We start from the raw sequence: 11,427 nt of genomic DNA on the forward strand, positions 1-11,427 counted from the left end.
CTTGCTATGCACTAATCGCTTGTGTAAAATTTTAGGGTGTGGATAACATCCCTTTTCCATGAATCCATTCAGATTGTTGTGGTCCCCAGATCTTGTGAGGTCCGAGTGTAACTGATGTTTAATGGTATCTTGAGAACTTAGTGTGCTGACCACATATAGGATGCAGCGATGGGGGTTTCTGTTTTCCTTCCCCAGAACTAGTGTGCATTGGATGTTTGAAATGACAAGGAGTAAGGATGTTACAGATGGTTGAACTTAATTCTTGAAGAGAAGTCACAGGAAATGTTATTTTTTTGTTTTTGTTTTTGAGGACAGTTCTTTTAATACCGAGTAGGATCAACCTGAACATAGAATTGGTGCTTCACGAATGGATGTGCTGTTCCAGCGTGCTATGGGTTGAAAGGTCGGTTAATTTCAATTTCAAACTTGGTGAGATAAAAAAGGTGTTCTCTTCACATAGCAGCATGTTACTGTTGTGTGGAGAATCAGAGAATGATGTAAGGAATGTGGAAAAAAAATCATTGGCACATAACGATACAGGCTGATGGCCAAAGAATCGCAGTGGATTATGGTATGACAGCTCTCTTTGCCAGCAGGGTTGCTATATATTTGGTTCCTCTTAAATTAAACAGGAGAAGTAGAAAATGTATGCCATCGCCATACATTTTGATAACAAAGAGGGGAAGGAATGTTATGTGATCGCCGGGCAATGCCAGTTAGAAAATAATTATTCAGAATCAGGTTATCTATCTATCTATTTATCTATCTATCTATCTATCTATCTATCTGCTTAATATCTATTTTTCTTTAGCTGACAGAATGACAATAGTTGAATCGTGGAGAACGATAGTTCAGGTGGAGAAGGGTTAAAGGGCCAATGTTGTGACATATTGAGAAAAACTATTTTTTACTGCAATAAACTTATAGTCCGTTTATTGTTTCTCTATATTATAATTAAAAAATAATCACTTAAATAATTACATAATCCGTGCAAAAGTTGAACAAGAAATGTATTTTAAAAGAGAAAAAATAAATAAATAACACAAAAAATAAATAAATAACACAAAAAATAATTAAGACAATGCATACAAGTCCATATGCGACAAAAAAACCCTAAAAAAACAAACCCTTTTTAACATCAAAAAATGAAATTACTCACAGTTTGAGCTTTTTACAGAAAAAAAAAGTTCTGGATCAATACAGTGAACATATGTGTATTTTTTTTTGTTTGTTCTTTTCTCTTTTTGTTTTTAATAAGCAGACAACATTTTTTTAGCATAAAGATATTTTGTGCTTTAAATAAAACTTTACAATAAAGGATGCAAACAATTCCTTTATAAAAGAGTTCTTTATTTTTCTTTTCTTCTTGAAAATTGACGGAAAATAGTTCTTTAGGGTTTGGATGCTTTTAGGGCACAACCTAATAAAATAAATAATTCCATATAAGCTTCTGAAATGAAGAACACAACAACTTCATAAAAGGTTACACAGAAAAGGTTTATTAAGGAGAATGTGATATGTTCCTTGTCAAAAGCTGGACTTCAGCTACCTGGATGCTGTGTGAAAGTAGGGGGAATGTGTGGCTCGTGTGTTTTTGTGTCAAGAAAGGCTTTTTTTACTCTACCAATAGAAACAGTTTCTCTTTTACCACTGATATCTAAAGTAAAAAGTTTATCGGTACATGAAAGCACGCGATAAGGGCCAGTATAAGGTGAAGTTAGGAGAGCTTTCATGGCGTCCTTTCTAAGAAAAACATGAGTCCAAGACGAAATGTCCTTTAGGACCGAAGATCTAATGGTCTGTTTCCTAGTGTGCATCGGTGGTAGCTTACTAAAATAAGCTCGCAGTCTGTTGACATACAGAGCTGAATCGTTTGTTGTTAACTCTATCAGGTTCAACATTTGGCCTGGCAACGATAGAGGTACTCCATATACAAGTTCGGCTGAAGAGTATCCCAGGTCCTCTTTGATAGCAGCATGACAGCCAAGAAGGACAACCGGTACATATTTGCTCCATCGCTGTTGGTCAGGGTAAGCACGTAATGCTACTTTCAATTGGCGATGGAAGCATTCAATCATCCCGTTAGAAGAAAGGTTATAGCTTGTGATGCGAATATGTTGGATCCCTAGAATCCTGGAGAGTTCCTGGAAGAGGTGGGATTCAAACTGTATGATCAGTGATGGTGGTGGGAACTCCATAATGCAATATCCAGCCTGATATAAGGGCTCACGCTACAGACTCAGCTGAAATGTCTGTGAGGAGAATGACTTCAGGCCACCGTGTGAAACAGTCTATACAGGTCAGGAGATAAGTAAATCCCTGACTGACTGGCCATGGTCCAACCAAGTCTATGTGAACATGGCTAAACCGAACATCTGGGACGGTGAATGTTCCAAGGGGTGCACGGATATGCTTGTGCACCTTTGACTTTTGGCAGGATACACAGGAACGTATCCAGGCAGTGATATCACGCCTCATATTTGGCCAGAAAAATCTAGCTGTAATCAGCTTTACTGTGTTTCTGCATCCGGGGTATGCTAAATTGTGTAGGGTGTCAAAAACAACTCTACAATGAATCATTGGAATGAATGGTCGAGGTGAATCCGTTGAGGTGTCACAAATGATCTACGTGTTTGAGGTAGGCACGAGCAGGTATGCAAATTTGCAAGTTGCAAATTCAGGTGACAATGGATTCAACATTTCCAGACTTGGCTGGTCTAAGGCCATCTGCTGCAAGTCGATATCCAATGGTCAGGACAGAGAATTAATGGGAAGGCGGGACAAAGCGTCTGTTGCAGCATTCTGCTCACCTGAGATATGTTGGATATCCCTGGTGAATTGCAAAACAAAATCCAAGTGGCGCATTTCGCGGGGAGAATATTTGTCCAGCTTAGAACACAGTGCATATGTCAGCAGACGGTGATCAGTGTAGATCACAAATTGATGGCCCTCGAGTGAATGTTGGAAATGTTTCACTGCGAGGTACATTGCCAGGAGTTCATGGCCAAACATGCTGTAATGTTGTTCCGCCGGTTTCAGCTGTCTTGAAAAGTATGCGAGAGGTTGTAACTGTTGTTGGTGCTGCTGTTGCAACACTGCACCTACAGCTGTGCCTGATGCGTCAACGACCAGAGAAAACTAGGCATCAGGTACAGGATGTGCAAGTAGAGATGTTGTCACCAGTTTTGTTTTCACGTCATTAAAAGCCTTAAGCTGGATCTCATTAAGTGAGATTTGCTCATTTTTCTTCTTCCTGTTACGTAACAGGTTGGAAAGAGGAGCTAGGAGATACGCGCAGTGTGGGATAAAGTGTCTGTAATAGTTTAACAAACCGAGGAAGTGCCTTAGTTGGCGAAGTGAAATGGGTAGTTAAAGGTCTTGTAGAGCCTTCACCTTTTCTGGTAATGGAGATATACCGTCTGGGCTGATAATATGGCCAAGGAAAACTAGTGACGACGCACCAAAAACACATTTACCAGGGTTAATCCTAACCTGGTATTGCTAAAACCATTTGAATAGTAGGCGGAGGTGAGTGACATGTTCCTCAGCCACGAGAATGTCGTCTATATAGTTATAGACGAAGTCCAAGTCACACACTACTTCATCCATGAAGCGCTGAAATGTGCTAGCCACATTTCGTAATCCAAAGGGCATAGTTAAGAATTCAAACGCCCCGAATGGAGTTGTTATCGCAGTCTTAGGTATGTTGGCCGGATTCACTGGAATCTGATGGTAAGCCTTAACTAGGTCTAGTTTGAAGAAGGTCTTACAACCATGCAGAGAGGATGAGAGGAAGCAAAGTCTTGTATATGTGGGATTGGGTAACGATCAGGTATCGTCATGGCATTGAGTCGTCGGTAGTCCCCAGTTGGACGCCAATCTCCGTCTCATTTCGGGACTATATGCAAAGGGGAAGCCCATGGACTGATGAGAGGCGTATTATTCGTAGCTGCAGCATATGGTTGAATTCTGCCTTCGCTGCCTTAAGTTTATCAGCAGGGCGGTGGCGAGGGTGTGAGAAAACAGGAGCACCTGTGGTCTCGATGTGGTGTTTTGTGGCGTGCGTGGGTTTGCTTACCACAAAATTTAAATTTGTTAACTCTGGATAGGAGTGTAAGGCGGTCTGATACGGATTATCTGAAACAGCAATGAAGAATACTGGGCTGATAGAAGGGGTGTTTGTTTTTACACCAGAGACAGAAAGTTCTGTATTTGCGTCTATCAGCCGGCGTCTGCGCATATCCACTATCAGGTTGAAGTAGTGCAGGAAGTCCGCGCATAGTATGGGGTAAGGTAAATCTGCTATAGTGAAGACCCATGTAAAGTCTCCGTAATTCCAAGTCCAGAGAATGAGAAATTTGACCATACGTGGGGATGGGGGAGTGATTTACCGCCTTCTGTGTGATGGACGACACTGGAGGCTTCTCTGTGAGAAGTTTCAGTCACTAGATACTGCAGGCCACTCCAGTATCAACCAAGCAACATGCTTGGGATAGGGAGTCTGTGATAAAATAAGCACGGTTATTGTAAATATCTTGTGGAGAGCCTGCCGTGCTCAGCTCCCCAGACCTTAGTTTCCCTGGTTCATGTACGAACAGGGGTTTTTGCATTTCCGCGCCTCCATACCAAAACGACTGTGATAAAAGCACAGTTTCAGCTTGTTTGAGTGGCAACAGTAGTGGTGTGAATGTAAGGGGTTAGCCTGGAATCGGTGCCTGCGCATCTGAGGCTCCAGCTTGCCAAATTTTTTTACCTCGTGAGGCTTTTAAAATAGCAATATCCCCAGTGTCGTTAGGTTGTGACATCATTGGGAAGGCTTGCGACAACTATTTTATATACTCGTATATATAAAGAAAGTGACAACAGACCAAAAAAAAAAATTAACCATCCGAAATATAGATAAAACATTGTCGAAGGACCACGTGAGGAAAAACGGGGAAATATTTAACACAAGACAAAAAATACGAGAGAAAATACTTAAAAGACGAAAAAAAAAGAGGATTCCACAAAAAAAAATAAAATAGAAAAATATACTCTTGAAAGGAAAAGGCAGTGGTAAAAGAGTTAATATATGCATGTGTGTTTTTCTTTTTTTTTTTGTAAGTGTGTGTGTCTCTCTCTCTCTCTCTCTCTCTCTCTCTCTATATATATATATATATATATATATATATATATATATATATATAGAGAGAGAGAGAGAGAGAGAGAGAGAGAGAGAGAGATTTTATGTATATACGTAAAGCCTGAAGTTAAATCTTTTTAAAAGGGTATTTACGTTTTCTTTGGCCGAGAGAAGAAAAGAAATATTATATATATATATATATATATATATATATATATATATATATATATATATATATTCTTTTTTTTTTTTGGAAAAGTTCTCTTCTGTATCGGTTGTCTCTTGCTTGAGTGTGTATATGTACGCAAGTGTGTACGTGCATGCTTGCGTCCTTCTTAGCCAAAACAAAAAAGAAATTTTTAGCCATTTTTTTTTGTTTTGTTTTTTTAAATGTTTTGGGCAATTGACTTTTCGTCCTGTTTTTGTTGTTGGTGTGGTTGTCTCAAAAACGGAGTGTGTTAATAAACAAAAGGTATTTACTTATGCGTGGAAAAGGCGTTTACTCTTTTTTTTGAGGGCTGACATTTTTTTTTATGTGTAGCCGTTGTGAAAGAAAATGTGGTTTTTTTTTTCGTTTTGTTTTGTTTCAAGGAAATGTATCCGGTTGGAACGTTTTATTGTTCTCCGTGAAACTGTGAGAAATGCGTTTCCGTTAACATGTTTTCAGCTTTTTTATGTAACACGTGTCTTTGACTATATTTCGGCTTTTTAGTTTATCTTGTTCGATGAGAATGTTTTGTCTTTCTTTTCGGCGAAAAGAATGTCCAGAGTTAGAACAGTGTTCTAGAAAATTCTCAAGTGATAAGCGGCATTTAAAGGAATGTTTCGCTCGTCAGTGTAAAACGCTGGTTTTGGGGGGAGGGGGAGGTCGCTGACTTTTCTGTGCTGCGTTGGGTTTTACAAAAAATGAAGAAAAAGGCTCACCATTCAGAATTGCTTGTATATCACGAGGGGGGTCACCATTTTAGGGTTTAGAAGCTTTTAGGGCACAACCTAATAAAATAAATAATTCCATACAAGATTCTGAAATGACGAACGCAGCAACTTCATAAAAGGAAACACAGAAAAGGTTTATTAAGGAGAATGTGATATGTTCCTTGTCAAAAGCTGGACTCCAGCTACCTGGTTCTATCACGGTAATTATTCCCCATGGAATCGTCGATAACGTTAGAAATCACTGAGGTGGAGAGAGAGAAGAAAAGGGAGGACCGTTCTGTTTGGTGTCTCTCTCAGTAAGGATGAGTTATCCTTCTTCAAAACGGATGCTGGCCGATTTCCTTTGGGGATAGGAAGGATCAATGAGACGTACCCCTGATTGGTCAGTATGTGGCCAAATAGCACAGAGAAGAGGCATTGATTCGAGGAAGAAAAAAGTTCCCTTTGTTTCTGCTACAGTTCTTTTGGGTCCTTTTTTCTTCTTTTCAGAAATCTTGCCAGACGGATGAAATTTTATGAAAACACAATTCAGGGGCACCCTTTTCTCGGGAAAATTGTTTAGGAATCTGAAAGGGAAAAAAGCTGGAAAACAAAGCCTAAATAGCTAAATATAGCTTTTAATATTCTTTTTCTTTGAATTTATATTATGAATTAAAATTTATGTTATACATTAAAATTTATATAATGAATTAAAATTTATTTCATGAATTAAAAATTATTTGAGCTCAAGAAACCTTTAGTTAACTTTCTTTTTAGAGAATACTCTGAAATAATCTTCTTGTTTCATTCTCTTATATTAATTTTTGTTGTTATTTATCATTACGATAAAAAATTAATATTCTTTTTTCTTATTATTTATCATTACAATAAAAAAATTAATATTCCTTTTTATTATTATTTATCAATACGGTAAAAAATTAATATTCTGTTTTGTTATTAATTATCATTACGATAAAATAATCAATATTCTTTTTTGTTTTATTCATCATTACGATAAAAAATTAATATTCTTTTTGGTTATTGTTTATCATTACGATATAAAATTAATATTTTTTTGTCATTATTTATCATTACGATGAAAAATTAATATTCTTTTTTGTTATTATTTATCATTACGATAAAAATAAGTATTCTTTTTTGTTATAATTTATCAACATGATAAAAATTAATATTCTTTTTTGTTATCATTTATCATTACGATAAAAAATTAATATTCTTTTTTGTTATTGTTTATCATTAGGATATAAAATTAATATTTTTTTGTTATCATTTATCATTACGATGAAAAATTAATATTCTTTTTTGGTATTATTTATCATTACGATAAAAATAAATATTCTTTTTTGTTATAATTTATCAATATGATAAAAATTAATATATTTTTTGTTATTATTTATCATTACAATAAAAATTAATAATTTTTTGTTATTACTTATAATTACAATAAAAATTGACATTCCTTTTTGTTATTATTTATCAATACAATAAAAAATTTAAATACTTTTTTGTCATTATTTATCATCAGGATAAAAAAATTAATAATATTTTGTTATTATTTATCATTACGATACAAAATTAGTATTACTTTTTGTCCTTATTTGTCAATGCGATAAAAAATTTATTTTTTTTGTTATTATTTATCAATACGATAAAAAATTAATATTCTTTTTTGTTATTATTTATCATTACGATAAAAAGTAATACGTTTTCTTTTATTATTAATCAATACGATAAAAATTAATATTCCTTTTTGTTATTATTGATCAATACGATAAAAACTTTATATATTTTTTGTTAATGTTTATCATTACAATAAAAATAATTATATTTTATCATTTATCAATATGATAAAAAATTATTATTCTTTTTTGTAATTATTAATCATTACGATAAAAAAATTGATATCCCTTTTTTATTATTTATCAATACAATAAAAAATTAATTTTCTTTTGTGTTATTATTTATCATCAGAATAAAAAATTAATATCTTTTTTATTATTATTTTAATTACGATGAAAAATTAACATTACATTTTGTCCTCATTTATTATTGCGATAAAAAATTATTTTTCTTTTTTGTTATTATTTATCAATACAAAAAACATTAATATTTTTTGTTATTATTTATAATTACGATAAAAAATTAATATTTTGAGTGTCAATGTTTATGATTACGGTAAGAAATTTATATTTTTTTGTTATTATTTATCATTACGATTAAGAATTAATATTATTTTTGTTATATATCATTACGATAAAAAATGAATATTATTTTTGTTATTATTTATGAATACGATAAAAAATTAATATTTCTTTTTGTTATTATTTATAATTACGATTAAAAATTAATATTCGTTTTTGTTATGATTTATCATTACGATAAAAATTAATATTCTCTTTTGTTATAATCTCTCAATACGATAAAAAAATTAATATTCTTTTTTGTTATTATTTATCATTACAATAGAAAAATTAATATTCTTTTTTGTCATTATTTATACTTACGAGAAAAAAATTAATTTTCTTTTTTGTTATTATTTATGATAAAAAAATTGATATTCAGTTCGTTATTATTAATCAATACAATAAAAAAGTGATAATCTTTTTGGTTATTACTTATCAATACGATAAAAAAATTAATATTATTTTTTGCTATAATTTATCATTAGGATGAAAAATTAATATTTTTTTGTTATTATTTATCATTACGATAAAAGATTCCTTTTTGTTATTATTTATCAATTCTATAACAAAAATTAATATTCTTTTTTGTTCATAATTTTTTTATTCATAATTTTTTTTATTCATAATTACGATGAAATAATTATTCCGTTTTGTTATTATTTATCAATACAATAAAATATTAATATTCGTTTTTGTTATTCATCATGACCTTAAAAAATCAATATTCTTCTTTTGGTGTTATTTATCAATACAACAAAAAATGAATATTCTTTTTTGTTATTATTTTCAATAGGATAAAAAATTAATATTCTTTTTTGTCATGTTTTATCAATACGATAAAAAATTACTATTCTATTTTGTTATTATTTATCAATACGATAAAAAATTTGGTAAATATCCAGATTCGCTACTACAGAACACCGACCACTCTAATTTGTTTTTTTTAAAGGTAATTGAGGTCGCTGACAACGAATCTGATAGTCAAACTTGGGGCAAATTTACCGTTTGCATGGTATTAACCCCCGAACCCACGAATAACTTTCCACCATTTTGCAGCTTCCATTTACGCTACGCGCATGCGCTGCAGCATGAACGACGGCTTGCTTCACCTAGCAAACTGCCTTCTCACATGGCGTACCAATCAAAAAATTATGGACTGACATTTTTTTAATGACTTACAGTTTAAAAAAGTACAACAAATTCGGGGAACTTTTTTTTTTTTTTGTCTCGCGTAGTTTTTAATGTGGTTTACAAAAACATAAGCACCAAACATCTTTATGTTTTTCATTCTTTTTTTGCGGGAGGGGGATTCAATTTTAGAACTTATGTGGCTTAATAGGTGCTTTTGCAGTTTAGTTAAACGCTTTTCCATGAGTAACGCACCGACATTTACCAATTAGAACACCATTTAACATTTTCCGAAGATTTTTCTGTTTACATTGGAGGCGCGAGCGGGGGGGGCAGATATGATGTTGGGGCGCCCCCAATGTAAACAGTAAAATCTTTGGAAAATGTTAAATGGTGTTCTAATTGGTAAATGTCGGTGCGTTACTTTTTGAAAATTTGAAAATTCTATGTTCCAGGTAAAAAAAAAAACAGATAAATTACCCCCCCCTTACTCCAACTTGGAGTGCTTTCCTTTTCTTGTTTTATTTCTTTTTCAGCTAATTTTAAATTTTCCACCCAAAAAGTGCTATAATGTATTTTTGAAAATTAGAAAATTCTATGTCCTGAAAAAAAGAATCCCCTCCCCCAACGTAGTTTGCTTGGTGGAGCCGTCGTTTATGCTACAGCGTGCATGCGTGTAGCGTAAACGGAAGCTGCAAAATGGTGGAAATGTTGGAATTTTTTCTGTTTTTACACCAACAATTGTATACTCCCCCCCTGTGTATATACTTATATTTTTTATGCTGGTTCATGATTTATATTTATATATATATATATTGTTTTATTGGATTGGGTTCCGTGTCCCTTTTTTGTACGAAACTCCCTTCAATTTGGAGAAAAAAGAAATGCTAGCTCTGTGATGACGTCACGAGCTCAGCGCGTATTTCACCCTCTTTTGAAATTCTGCTGTCGAGGAGAGAGAACGCGTTCTTTGCCCGGCGCTGAAGATGAATTTTGAAGAGCCCTCCTTGAAAGAAGTAAACCCGGCTGTGACGAGACAGGCTTCTGGAGATTAACTACGTGGCTGCGGTCCTGCACGTATTTATTTTATTATTATTTTACAAGGAGTGAAATTTAAAGAAAATACCTTTTACGTGACAAGGTATTATGGAATTTCCTATCCGGACAAGCGACGAGGTCTTGCTCCTGTAATACCTGTGTGTCTACGGTTTTCACGCAGGAAAGGAAAATTCTAAAAGAACTTTGAACATTATTTTTGTGAGTACGTTCCTTTATTCAAGGCTTTATTTCGGAAGTACTTTTACTTTTAATATATTCTGTGGTAGTCGGGTTAACAAACGACCCTTCCGTTAAAACATTGTTTTATATAGAAGAACCAGCATTTTTTGTTTTGTTACTGTATTATTGCGAGCGTGTTTTGTCTTCGTTATTTTGGCGTTTTAAGTTTAATGCCCGCAAAGGGAAAAATTTGCAACTTATTGTAAATAAAGTTTCTTCTTCGTTTTAAAACAAGACATTTATATTTTATTCCTTACCCCCCCCCTTTTGTTTCATGCTTTTTTTTCAGCCTAGTTACTTTAGCGTCGAATTTATCTGGAAGCAGGATAAATTCCGACATTTTGCAAATTTTTCTTTCTTTTATTTAAAAGTTGTTAGAAAAAGTCTGCTTTTATTTGTAGGCATTTTGCAAATTGTTTTCCGACATTTTGCAAATTTTCTTTCGTTTATTTAAAGGTAGTTTAGAAAATTTCTGCCTTTATTTGTGGGCACTTTGCAAATTGTTTCCCGACAATTTGCAAATTTTTCTTAAGAGTAGTTGGGAAATTTCTTTTATTTGAAAGCATTGGGCCAATTTTGTCCCATATTAAATGCATTAGGCAAATTTATTATTCCCTTTCTTGGAACCCTTTGAAAATTAAGTATATTTCCTTTTTCATCGAGGTACACTAGTCTCTTTCGGTAAATGCATTTTGCAAACTTTATATTAAATACATTTAGCCATTGTCCGTTATCGTGTACCCTTTTCTAATAGAGATACACTTTAATTCACTTTCTTTC

The sequence above is a fragment of the Euprymna scolopes genome, chromosome 13 (genome assembly GCF_053919585.1).
Source record: "Euprymna scolopes isolate OS-2025 chromosome 13, ASM5391958v1, whole genome shotgun sequence".
NCBI lineage: Eukaryota > Metazoa > Mollusca > Cephalopoda > Sepiida > Sepiolidae > Euprymna > Euprymna scolopes.